This window comes from Lethenteron reissneri, unplaced genomic scaffold (genome assembly GCF_015708825.2).
Source record: "Lethenteron reissneri isolate LAM-NWPU_2019-01 unplaced genomic scaffold, ASM1570882v1 scaffold_140, whole genome shotgun sequence".
Taxonomy (NCBI): Eukaryota; Metazoa; Chordata; class Hyperoartia; order Petromyzontiformes; family Petromyzontidae; genus Lethenteron; species Lethenteron reissneri.
In genome coordinates this window covers 441868-455147 of record NW_026891113.1, presented here as the reverse complement: position 1 = coordinate 455147, position 13280 = coordinate 441868, and the positions used below count along the sequence as shown (strand labels likewise).

The 13280-nt window shown below is 41.6% G+C and overlaps 1 pseudogene; it reads left to right on the top strand.

Annotated features, from left to right (window-relative positions):
• Window positions 1–13280, top strand: part of LOC133362195 (uncharacterized) — a 426135-nt pseudogene that overhangs the window by 16222 nt on the left and 396633 nt on the right.

Sequence of the window (13280 nt, the reverse complement as noted above, 5' to 3'; positions counted from 1 at the left end):
GGTGGTTGTATCATCGGGACTGGTAAATGTGTGGTGTTTATGGTAGAAGGTGCCATGTCATCCTCTCACAGCTAATTGCGTGTTAAAGTTTATTCTAGACTTCGTCACGTTAAGGTGGTGCTTTGTAGTCCTATCGGATTACTTGTTGATGTGTTGTGAAGCGCAGTGGTTGTGTGGTGGTTCAATTTCTAATTTTACTCTCGTGGTTAAGTGGTTTTGTTGAGCTAAAGTTGGAGAAATACTGTGATCACAACTTTGCTCAATATTTTAAACATGTTCTTTAATTTTTTTTATCATTGTGTAATAAATAAATAACTTAAAGTATAGGTTTCAGAGTGTGCGTGGATTGCACGTTCGTTGTTCTTGTGTTTGATGGCTTGGACTTCTGGACGAATGGCTTCAGTCGAAAAGGACGTCAATTGGGAAATCGACGTTTACGTGTTAGATTTTAAGAATATGTTTTAACTGTTAAATTCCTATTGGGAAATAATTTGCCCAGTTCCTTCCTGTTTGAGCATGCGTATTAATAAAGATTTCGATACGAGTATTAACGTGAATTTTCCTGCAGATTAATAAAGACCTGAATTGTTTTTAAAGATAACTAATCGTCCCTTATTGAAGAAGGGAAATAATGAAATAATAAAAATAAAACTAATTCTTTGTTATAAAATAATTTTATCATGTTTTATTTTAATTAAATAATAAAATATAAATTTTAAAACTGAATAAAATAACTTTATTAAATTATTATGTTTTTATTATTATTTTATTATTGCCCTTCTACCTGACTTTACCGAAAGAACCAAGAAGGTTAATTTACTTGCAGAACAATAACGACCTGACATGTTAAAGATGACTAATCGTCCCTTATTGCTACAATGTTCATAGCGAACACGTGTGGAGGCGAGTTTCAGGTGAAGCATCTCCAGCACACAAGTTGACCCTCACCTGGCAGCATCGTGGCTGTCCGCTGATCACACTCATGACGTCACACTCATGACGTCACACGCACGAGCTGTAGGGGCGGGGCTCTGTCTGCTCAGTGGCGCTGTTTTCATTAATTTAGCACCACGAGCGGGGAGTCTCATCCCTGTAGTTCCCTGTTGTGGTGCCGCATTCATCACCACGTTGCCCCTCAATTCTTTGTACGACACAATATGAAAATAAGTTGTGTGTTCCACTACACATACTTACACGGGTACACACACCCACACACGAGTGGACATACACAGTGCTGTAGGAAAATGCACGAATGTGCATACACACCGCTTTGTACATAAACACACGGGTGCACATGCATACACGAGTGCGTACACCCATTTGTGCATCTATACATACAACACATATGTATAGATGCACAAATGAGTGTAAATGCATCGGGGTGTAGATACATGCACAGTGTAATTGCACACAGCAATGTACATAAACACATGTGCACGTATACAGCAGAGTGCATGCTCAGGGATTGCGTTTCAACACACACAAATTTGCGAGCACACACGATTGTACATACACACGTGTACAGACCCACACGTGTCCATGAACGAGTGTAAATACACACACGAGTGCACATGCTCACGAATGTACCCACAGAGAAGTACACAACCATGTACATACACATGGCTACAGTTCCCTGCTGTAATGGCTGGTGCTTATGCTAGAAGGTGGCATGTCTTCTTGGTTCTTTCGGTAAAGTCACGTAGAAGGGAAGTAATAAAATAATAAAAATAAAACATAATAAAACAATTCTCACGACGTTTCGGCCACAACGCAAGCAGCCGTCCTCAGGTGAAAACCAGGTCCGTCGAGGCGACAGAGTCTGACGGACCTGGTTTTCACCTGTGGACGGCTGCTTGCGTTGTGGCCGAAACGTCGTGAGAATTGTTTTATTATGTTTTATTTTTATTATTTTATTACTTCCCTTCTACGTGACTTTACCGAAAGAACCAAGAAGATGAATCCCTGCAGTCACGAAAGCTTTAAATCGAAAAAAAAGGTGGCATGTGTTGTAATTATTGCACAGCAAATGATGTGAGCGTGCTGTCTTGTTGATTCCAAACTTTGTCACGTTAAGGTGGTGCTTCGTAGTCCTATCGGATAACTTGTTGATGTGGTGTAATGCGCATTGGTTGTGAGGTGTTTCAATTCCTGATTTTACTCTCGTTGTTGAGTGGTCTTGTTGAGCTAAAGTTGGAGAAAGACATTGCTCACACACGCTTACAAGCGATACCATTTCGATTATCAATAAAAGTGTATGACAGCAATCGTAATAATTGTCGTGAATTAAATTAAACAAATCACCTTGATTTACTGACGCGCTAATATCAACACAAATACTTAAATATTTTTTTTATAAAACAAAGTCAGTACAGTATACATTTGCACATCTTAGTCCAAATCGAACTGGACATCAGCATTTTGATACTTCAGACTCTATGTCGATGTTAAATCCTCCAAACTTGCATCAGTTTAAAGGACATTGTCAGGTGAATATTGGCAAATTAACACGAAGCACGGAATAATGCATGGATATGTAGATCTTTATTTAAACGGAAGCGTACAATTATGTAGTGAGATATGCATATGTATTCAAGTTAAATTACAATGGCCGGATTAGCTAAGCTATGTTGCTACATATGCGGATTGTTAATGTAAAAATTAACAATTGAATGCAAAGTCTATGATAATTCAAGACGAGAACAAAGGATTTGAATGCTAGAGGGGAGTTATAAGGGGCTTAAAATCAGACCTCAAGATCATTTCGAGAGGGATTTCACAGAGGATAGACGCTCAACTCCACGCTCTGCAGATTACCCTTCTCCTGCGAGACCCAGCCTGGCGAGCCCGATTGCCTGGCGACTGGGAGAGTTCGTGGCGATCACTTCAGACGGGTTACAGGGACATCGACACGCCGTGCATCAACAAGTAAGTGTCTTCGTTAGTGGATACAACTGGTAGTCGCGTTCATCCCGACTTACGAGTCGGGAGAGAGTTTGCTTTTTGGCGATTTGAGGCAGACATCCACGCAGCTTAGAGGGTGCCTTTAACTCTCAACAACACCCGCGACTGTTACTCTGCTCTGAAGAATCATTCACATGGAGCAGATACTCTTTCCACAGCGCCACGCACACACGGGCAAGAAGCCGTTCAATTGCTCTGTGTGTGGGAAGGCATTTTCACGGAAATCACATCTTAACACTCACCAGAAAACACACACAGGCGAGAAGCCATTCAAGTGCTCTGTGTGTGGGAAGGCATTTTCACAGAAATCACATCTTAACACTCACCAGAAAACACACACAGGCGAGAAGCCATTCAATTGCGCTGTGTGTGGGAAGGCATTTGCTTGGAAATCTATTCTTTACAGTCACCAGAAAACACACACGGGCGAGAAGCCATTCAATTGCTCTGTGTGTGGGAATGCATTTGCACGAAAATCACATCTTCAGAGTCATCAAAAAACACACACGGGCGAGAAGCCATTCAATTGCTCTGTGTGTGGGAAGGCATTTTCACAGAAATCACATCTTCACAGTCACCAGAAAACACACTCAGGTGAAAAGCGAATCAATTTCTCTCCGAGGGAGAGGACATGTTCACGGTCATCACCACGAAACAAGCATCAGAAGATCCGCAATGATAGGGAAGTGAAATCAAAAGGTGTAATGCAAAGTGCTGCAATGAGTCCTGAAAAAAATGCATCTTTTGATCCTATACAGGTGGATCCTGAGAGATGCCTAGATGTAGTGGATGTCATGAGCCCTGCCGACAATTCCTCTTTCGACCCCATGCAGGTGGATACTGAGAGATGGCTGCTGGAGTGGCTGGAGAGTCAAAGTTTTGAGAACTTCTGTTAACTCTTGAAGTCCTGGAATGTGCATGTTTGTGTCTCTGTTAGATCAGTTAATAAGGTACGAAATATTATTTCCGTGATTTCCAGTACTCCAAGCTAGAGTGATGTTTCGGCCACAACGCAAGCAGCCGTCGTCAGGTGGAGAACAGGTCCGTCAAGTAGTCATTCAGACTCTGTCTACTTGACAGACCTATTCTTCACCTGAAGATGGCTGCTTGCGTTGTGGCCGAAACGTCGTGAAAATTATTTTATTATGTTTTATTTTTATTATTTTATTACTTCACTTCTACGTGACTTTACCAAAAGAACCAAGAAGATTGATCCCTGCAGTCACGAAAGCTTTAAATCGAAATAGAGTGATGTTGTGAATGCTCTATAATGTGTTCAGATGAACGTATTCCTTTTAAGTTCCAGAAGTGTTCACTTATTTCAGGATGACAACAATGTTATACTTCTATAGATGCGTTGCTTCGTCTGGTGGTCGTATCATCGGGACTGGTAAATGTTTGGTGTTTATGGTAGAAGGTGCCATGTCATCTTCTCACAGCTAATTGCGTGTTAAAGTTTATTCTAGACTTCGTCACGTTAAGGTGGTGCTTTGTAGTCCTATCGGACTACTTGTTGATGTGTTGTGAAGCGCAGTGGTTGTGTGGTGGTTCAATTTCTAATTTTACTCTCGTGGTTAAGTGGTTTTGTTGAGCTAAAGTTGGAGAAATACTGTGATCACAACTTTGCTCAATATTTTAAACATGTTCTTTAATTTTTTTTATCATTGTGTAATAAATAAATAACTTAAAGTATAGGTTTCAGAGTGTGCGTGGATTGCACGTTCGTTGTTCTTGTGTTTGATGGCTTGGACTTCTGGACGAATGGCTTCAGTCGAAAAGGACGTCAATTGGGAAATCGACGTTTACGTGTTAGATTTTAAGAATATGTTTTAACTGTTAAATTCCTATTGGGAAATAATTTGCCCAGTTCCTTCCTGTTTGAGCATGCGTATTAATAAAGATTTCGATACGAGTATTAACGTGAATTTTCCTGCAGATTAATAAAGACCTGAATTGTTTTTAAAGATAACTAATCGTCCCTTATTGAAGAAGGGAAATAATAAAATAATAAAAATAAAACTAATTCTTTGTTATAAAATAATTTTATCATGTTTTATTTTAATTAAATAATAAAATATAAATTTTAAAACTGAATAAAATAACTTTATTAAATTATTATGTTTTTATTATTATTTTATTATTGCCCTTCTACCTGACTTTACCGAAAGAACCAAGAAGGTTAATTTACTTGCAGAACAATAACGACCTGACATGTTAAAGATGACTAATCGTCCCTTATTGCTACAATGTTCATAGCGAACACGTGTGGAGGCGAGTTTCAGGTGAAGCATCTCCAGCACACAAGTTGACCCTCACCTGGCAGCATCGTGGCTGTCCGCTGATCACACTCATGACGTCACACTCATGACGTCACACGCACGAGCTGTAGGGGCGGGGCTCTGTCTGCTCAGTGGCGCTGTTTTCATTAATTTAGCACCACGAGCGGGGAGTCTCATCCCTGTAGTTCCCTGTTGTGGTGCCGCATTCATCACCACGTTGCCCCTCAATTCTTTGTACGACACAATATGAAAATAAGTTGTGTGTTCCACTACACATACTTACACGGGTACACACACCCACACACGAGTGGACATACACAGTGCTGTAGGAAAATGCACGAATGTGCATACACACCGCTTTGTACATAAACACACGGGTGCACATGCATACACGAGTGCGTACACCCATTTGTGCATCTATACATACAACACATATGTATAGATGCACAAATGAGTGTAAATGCATCGGGGTGTAGATACATGCACAGTGTAATTGCACACAGCAATGTACATAAACACATGTGCACGTATACAGCAGAGTGCATGCTCAGGGATTGCGTTTCAACACACACAAATTTGCGAGCACACACGATTGTACATACACACGTGTACAGACCCACACGTGTCCATGAACGAGTGTAAATACACACACGAGTGCACATGCTCACGAATGTACCCACAGAGAAGTACACAACCATGTACATACACATGGCTACAGTTCCCTGCTGTAATGGCTGGTGCTTATGCTAGAAGGTGGCATGTCTTCTTGGTTCTTTCGGTAAAGTCACGTAGAAGGGAAGTAATAAAATAATAAAAATAAAACATAATAAAACAATTCTCACGACGTTTCGGCCACAACGCAAGCAGCCGTCCTCAGGTGAAAACCAGGTCCGTCGAGGCGACAGAGTCTGACGGACCTGGTTTTCACCTGTGGACGGCTGCTTGCGTTGTGGCCGAAACGTCGTGAGAATTGTTTTATTATGTTTTATTTTTATTATTTTATTACTTCCCTTCTACGTGACTTTACCGAAAGAACCAAGAAGATGAATCCCTGCAGTCACGAAAGCTTTAAATCGAAAAAAAGGTGGCATGTGTTGTAATTATTGCACAGCAAATGATGTGAGCGTGCTGTCTTGTTGATTCCAAACTTTGTCACGTTAAGGTGGTGCTTCGTAGTCCTATCGGATAACTTGTTGATGTGGTGTAATGCGCATTGGTTGTGAGGTGTTTCAATTCCTGATTTTACTCTCGTTGTTGAGTGGTCTTGTTGAGCTAAAGTTGGAGAAAGACATTGCTCACACACGCTTACAAGCGATACCATTTCGATTATCAATAAAAGTGTATGACAGCAATCGTAATAATTGTCGTGAATTAAATTAAACAAATCACCTTGATTTACTGACGCGCTAATATCAACACAAATACTTAAATATTTTTTTTATAAAACAAAGTCAGTACAGTATACATTTGCACATCTTAGTCCAAATCGAACTGGACATCAGCATTTTGATACTTCAGACTCTATGTCGATGTTAAATCCTACAAACTTGCATCAGTTTAAAGGACATTGTCAGGTGAATATTGGCAAATTAACACGAAGCACGGAATAATGCATGGATATGTAGATCTTTATTTAAACGGAAGCGTACAATTATGTAGTGAGATATGCATATGTATTCAAGTTAAATTACAATGGCCGGATTAGCTAAGCTATGTTGCTACATATGCGGATTGTTAATGTAAAAATTAACAATTGAATGCAAAGTCTATGATAATTCAAGACGAGAACAAAGGATTTGAATGCTAGAGGGGAGTTATAAGGGGCTTAAAATCAGACCTCAAGATCATTTCGAGAGGGATTTCACAGAGGATAGACGCTCAACTCCACGCTCTGCAGATTACCCTTCTCCTGCGAGACCCAGCCTGGCGAGCCCGATTGCCTGGCGACTGGGAGAGTTCGTGGCGATCACTTCAGACGGGTTACAGGGACATCGACACGCCGTGCATCAACAAGTAAGTGTCTTCGTTAGTGGATACAACTGGTAGTCGCGTTCATCCCGACTTACGAGTCGGGAGAGAGTTTGCTTTTTGGCGATTTGAGGCAGACATCCACGCAGCTTAGAGGGTGCCTTTAACTCTCAACAACACCCGCGACTGTTACTCTGCTCTGAAGAATCATTCACATGGAGCAGATACTCTTTCCACAGCGCCACGCACACACGGGCAAGAAGCCGTTCAATTGCTCTGTGTGTGGGAAGGCATTTTCACGGAAATCACATCTTAACACTCACCAGAAAACACACACAGGCGAGAAGCCATTCAAGTGCTCTGTGTGTGGGAAGGCATTTTCACAGAAATCACATCTTAACACTCACCAGAAAACACACACAGGCGAGAAGCCATTCAATTGCGCTGTGTGTGGGAAGGCATTTGCACAGAAATCACATCTTCAGAGTCACCAGAAAACACACACGGGCGAGAAGCCATTCAAGTGCTCTGTTTGTGGGAAGGCATTTGCTTGGAAATCTATTCTTTACAGTCACCAGAAAACACACACGGGCGAGAAGCCGTTCAATTGCTCTATTTGTGGAAAGGTATTTGCGGATAAATCAAATCTTAACAGACACCAGAAAACACACTCGGGTGAAAAGCGAATCAATTGCTCTGTGTGTGGGAATGCATTTGCACGAAAATCACATCTTCATTGTCATCAAAAAACACACACGGGCGAGAAGCCATTCAATTGCTCTGTGTGTGGGAAGGCATTTTCACAGAAATCACATCTTCACAGTCACCAGAAAACACACTCAGGTGAAAAGCGAATCAATTTCTCTCCGAGGGAGAGGACATGTTCACGGTCATCACCACGAAACAAGCATCAGAAGATCCGCAATGATAGGGAAGTGGAATCAAAAGGTGTAATGCAAAGTGCTGCAATGAGTCCTGAAAAAAATGCATCTTTTGATCCTATACAGGTGGATCCTGAGAGATGCCTAGATGTAGTGGATGTCATGAGTCCTGACAACAATTCCTTTTTCGACCTCATGCAGTTGGATCCTGAGAGGTTGCTGGATGTAATGAGCCCTGCCGACAATTCCTCTTTCGACCCCATGCAGGTGGACACTGAGAAATGGCTGCTGGAATGGCTGGAGAGTCAAAGTTTTGAGAACTTCTGTTAACTCTTGAAGTCCTGGAATGTGCATGTTTGTGTCTCTGTTAGATCAGTTAATAAGGTACGAAATATTATTTCCGTGATTTCCAGTACTCCAAGCTAGAGTGATGTTTCGGCCACAACGCAAGCAGCCGTCGTCAGGTGGAGAACAGGTTCGTCAAGTAGTCATTCAGACTCTGTCTACTTGACAGACCTATTCTTCACCTGAAGATGGCTGCTTGCGTTGTGGCCGAAACGTCGTGAAAATTATTTTATTATGTTTTATTTTTATTATTTTATTACTTCCCATCTACGTGACTTTACCGAAAGAACCAAGAAGATGAATCCCTGCAGTCACGAAAGCTTTAAATCGAAAAAAAAGGTGGCATGTGTTGTAATTATTGCACAGCAAATGATGTGAGCGTGCTGTCTTGTTGATTCCAAACTTTGTCACGTTAAGGTGGTGCTTCGTAGTCCTATCGGATAACTTGTTGATGTGGTGTAATGCGCATTGGTTGTGAGGTGTTTCAATTCCTGATTTTACTCTCGTTGTTGAGTGGTCTTGTTGAGCTAAAGTTGGAGAAAGACATTGCTCACACACGCTTACAAGCGATACCATTTCGATTATCAATAAAAGTGTATGACAGCAATCGTAATAATTGTCGTGAATTAAATTAAACAAATCACCTTGATTTACTGACGCGCTAATATCAACACAAAAACTTAAATATTTTTTTTATAAAACAAAGTCAGTACAGTATACATTTGCACATCTTAGTCCAAATCGAACTGGACATCAGCATTTTGATACTTCAGACTCTATGTCGATGTTAAATCCTCCAAACTTGCATCAGTTTAAAGGACATTGTCAGGTGAATATTGGCAAATTAACACGAAGCACGGAATAATGCATGGATATGTAGATCTTTATTTAAACGGAAGCGTACAATTATGTAGTGAGATATGCATATGTATTCAAGTTAAATTACAATGGCCAGATTCGCTAAGCTATGTTGCTACATATGCAGATTGTTAATGTAGAAATTAACAATTGAATGCAAAGTCGATGATAATCCAAGACGAGAACAAACGATTTGAATGCTAGAGGGGAGTTATAAGCGGCTTAAATTCAGACCTCAAGACCATTTCGAGAGGGATTTCACTGAGGATAGACGCGCAACTCTTCGCTCTGCAGATTACCCTTCTCCTGCAATACCCAGTCTGGCGAGCTCGATTGCCTGGCGACTGGGAGAGTTCGTGGCGATCTCTTCAGACGGGTTACAGGGACATCGACACGCCGTGCATCAACAAGTAAGTGTCTTCGTTAGTGGATACAACTGGTAGTCGCGTGTAGCCCGACTTACGAGACGTTACTGTGTGTCGGTTAGACGTTAGTGAGAGTTTGCTTCTTGGCGATTTGAGACAGACATCCACGCAGCTTAGAGGGTGCCTTTAACTCTCAACAACACCCGCGACTGTTACTCTGCTCTGAAGAATCAGTTACATGGAGCAGATAAACTATTCACAGCGCCACGCACACACGGGCCAGAAGCCGTTCAGTTGCTCTGTGTGTGGGAAAGCATTTTCACTGAAATCAAATCTTAACACTCACCAGAAAACACACTCGGGCGAGAAGCCATTCAATTGCTCTGTGTGTGGGAAGGCATTTGCGGATAAATCAAATCTTAACAGTCACCAGAAGACACACTCGGGCGAAAAACCATTCAATTGCGCTGTGTGCGGGAAGGCATTTTCACGGACATCAATTCTTATAGATCACCAAAAAACACACTCGGGCGAGAAGCCATTCAGGTGCTCTCTTTGTGGGAAGGCATTTGCATGGAAGTCAGCTCTTCACAGGCACCAGAAAACACACTCGGGTGAAAAGACATTTAATTGCTCTACGAGGGAGAGGACATGTTCACAGTCATCACCCCGAAACAAGCATCAAAGTGCTGAAATGAGTCCTGAAAAAAAATGCATCTTTCGAACCTATGCAGTTGGATCCTGAGAGATGGCTGAATGTAGTGGATGTAACGAGTCCTGACGACAATTCAACTTTCGATCCCATGAAGTTGGATCCGGAGAGATGGCTAGATGTAGTGGAGTTTCTGAAAACTCAAACGTATTGAGTACATCTGTTAACTGTTGCATTGTGTATATTCGCGTATCTAAGATATATTTTTTCAGTGATTTCCAGTACTCCGAGCTAGAGTGATGTTGTGAATGCTCTATAATGTTTTCAGATGAAAGCCTTCCTTTTAAGTTCCAGAAGTGTTCACTTATTTCAGGATGACAACAATGTTATACTTCTATAGATGCGTTGCTTCGTCTGGTGGTTGTATCATCGGGACTGGTAAATGTTTGGTGTTTATGGCAGAAGGTGCCATGTCATCCTCTCACAGCTAATTGCGTGTTAAAGTTTATTCTAGACTTCGTCACGTTAAGGTGGTGCTTTGTAGTGCAATCGGATTACTTGTTGATGTGTTGTGAAGCGCAGTGGTTGTGTGGTGGTTCAATTTCTAATTTTACTCTCGTGGTTAAGTGGTTTTGTTGAGCTAAAGTTGGAGAAATACTGTGATCACAACTTTGCTCAATATTTTAAACATGTTCTTAATTTTCGATTTAAAGCTTTCGTGACTGCAGGGATTCATCTTCTTGGTTCTTTCAGGTAAAGTGACGTAGAATGGAAATAATAAAATAATAATATTTTATGATGTTTTATTTTTATTATTTTATTATTTCCATTCTACGTGACTTTACCGAAAGAACCAAGAAGATGTTCTTAAAAAATATTTTATCATTGTGTAATAAACAAAATAACTTAAAGTAATAGGTTTCAGAGTGTGCGTGGATTGCACGTTCGTTGTTCTTGTGTTTGATGGCTTGGACTTCTGGACGAATGGCTTCAGTCAAAAGGACGTCGATGGGGAAATCGACGTTTACGTGTTAGATTTTAAGAATATGTTTTAACTGTTGAATTCCTATTGGGAAATAATTTGCCTAGTTCCTTCCTGTTTGAGCATGCGTATGAATAAAGATTTCGATACGAGTATTAACGTGAATTTTCTTGCAGAACAATAAAGACCTGACATGTTAAAGATGACTAATCGCACCGTTATTGCTACAATGTTCATAGCGAACACGCGTGGAGGCGAGTTTCAGGTGAAGCATCTCCAGCACACAAGTTGACCCTCACCTGGCAGCATCGTGGCTGTCCGCTGATCACACTCATGACGTCACACTCATGACGTCACACGCACGAGCTGTAGGGGCGGGGCTCTGTCCGCTCAGTGGCGCTGTTTTCATTAATTTAGCACCACGAGCGGGGAGTCTCATCCCTGTAGTTCCCTGTTGTGGTGCCGCATTCATCACCACGTTGCCCCTCAATTCTTTGTACGACACAATATGAAAATAAGTTGTGTGTTCCACTACACATACTTACACGAGTACACATATACACTCCCTTGTACACACACCCACACACGAGTTTACATACACCGCGGTGGAGAAAAATGCACGAATGTGCATCCACCCCGCTTTGTACACACAAAGATAAAGATCCCCCGTATAGCCTTAACAGACTGTAGGGGCAAGTGCTGTTAGCGAGCACCTATGAAGGCCGCAACGGTACACGAGGGGGTGGGTGGCCAGCACCACGCCCGACCGCCTTTGTCTCCCTCGTGGCAATGTTTACACACCGCACCAGGTACTCATTTGAGGCTGAGTCGACCTAGGGGAGGCCCGGGACCGGTTCAGATAATCGTCACTGGTGTTGGCCGTGAGCGGGAATCGAACCCGTGTAGCCGGGTTCATAGCGCAGCGCGCTAACCGCTACACCACCGCTCCCCACATATACACTCCGTTGTACACACACCCACACACGAGTGGACATACACAGTGCTGTAGGAAAATGCACGAATGTGCATACACACCGCTTTGTACATACACACACGGGTGCACATGCATACACGAGTGCGTACACCCATTTGTGCATTTATACATACGACACATATGTATAGATGCACAAATGAGTGTAAATGCATCGGGGTGTAGATACATGCACAGTGTAATTGCACACAGCAATATACATAAACACATGTGCACGTATACAGCAGTGTGCATGCTCAGGGATTGCGTTTCAACACACACAAATATGCGAGCACACACGATTGTACATACATACACACACGTGTACAGACCCACACGTGTCCATGAACGAGTGTAAATACACACACGAGTGCACATACACACGAATATACCCACAGATAAGTACACACCCATGTCCATACACATGGCTACAGTTCCCTGCTGTAATGGCTGGTGCTTATGCTAGAAGGTGGCATGTGTTGTAATTATTGCACAGCAAATGATGTGAGCGTGCTGTCTTGTTGATTCCAAACTTTGTCACGTTAAGGTGGTGCTTCGTAGTCCTATCGGATTACTTGTTGATGTAGTGTGATGCGCATTGGTTGTGAGGTGTTTCAATTCCTGATTTTACTCTCGTTGTTAAGTGGTCTTGTTGAGCTAAAGTTGGAGAAAGACATTGCGCACACACGCTTACAAGCGATACAATTTCGATTATCAATAAAAGTGTATGACAGCAATCGTAATAATTGTCGTGAATTAAATTAAACAAATCACCTTGATTTACTGACGCGCTCATATCAACACAAATACTTAAATATATTTTTTATAAAACAAAGTCAGTACAGTATATATTTGTACCTCTTAGTCGAAATCGAACTGGACATCAGCATTTTGATACTTCAGACTGTATGTCGATGTTAAATCCTCTAAACTTGCTTCAGTTTAAAGGACATTGTCGGGTGAATATTGGCAAATTATCACGAAGCACGAAATTATGCATGGATATGTATATCTTTATT